Source organism: Callorhinus ursinus, unplaced genomic scaffold, assembly GCF_003265705.2.
Source record: "Callorhinus ursinus isolate GAN/ISIS: 27379988/994484 unplaced genomic scaffold, GSC_fseal_2.0 scaffold9992, whole genome shotgun sequence".
NCBI classification, from domain to species: domain Eukaryota; kingdom Metazoa; phylum Chordata; class Mammalia; order Carnivora; family Otariidae; genus Callorhinus; species Callorhinus ursinus.
The window spans coordinates 1-725 of record NW_027407042.1 but is presented as its reverse complement, the minus strand read 5'-3'; the positions used below and the strand labels follow the sequence as shown (position 1 = coordinate 725).

General features: G+C 49.2%; 1 pseudogene; it reads left to right on the top strand.

The window, feature by feature from the left end:
* The first annotated feature begins 47 nt into the window (after window positions 1-47).
* Window positions 48-719, top strand: LOC112818900 (translationally-controlled tumor protein-like; annotated as a pseudogene).
* The last annotated feature ends 6 nt before the right edge of the window (window positions 720-725 follow it).

The following is a 725-nucleotide window of genomic DNA, read 5'->3' as shown; positions in this document are numbered from 1 at the left end:
ACAACCAGAATATAAATGGGCTATGATGTATTAAAAACTCTCTCTTGCTTTTTCCGCCCGCTCCCCCCTCCCCCCGAGTGCCGCTCCGGCTGCACCGCGCTCGGTCAGAGCTCCCGGCTTCTGCTAAGGTAGTGCCGCCGTCGTCTCTCTCCAGCCGTCGTCATGATCATCTACCGGGACCTCATCAGCCATGACGAGATGTTCTCCGACATCTACAAGATCCGGGAGATCGCGGACGGGCTGTGCCTGGAGGTGGAGGGGAAGATGGTCAGTAGGACAGAGGGTAACATTGATGACTCGCTGATTGGTGGAAATGCTTCCGCTGAAGGCCCAGAGGGTGAAGGTACCGAAAGCACAGTAATCACTGGTGTTGATATTGTCATGAACCATCACTTGCAGGAAACCAGCTTCACAAAAGAAGCCTACAAGAAGTACATCAAAGATTACATGAAATCAATCAAAGGCAAACTTGAAGAACAGAGGCCAGACACATCCTTGCTAATTTCAAAAACTACCAGTTTTTTATTGGTGAAAACATGAATCCAGATGGCATGGTTGCTCTGCTGGACTACCGTGAGGATGGTGTGACCCCATATATGATTTTCTTTAAGGATGGTTTAGAAATGGAGAAATGTTAACGAATTCGGCCATGACTTTGGATGTGTCACCTGTTGCCGTTAACGGGCTGCTCCTCTTCATCCACACGACACCAGGACTTAGACAGA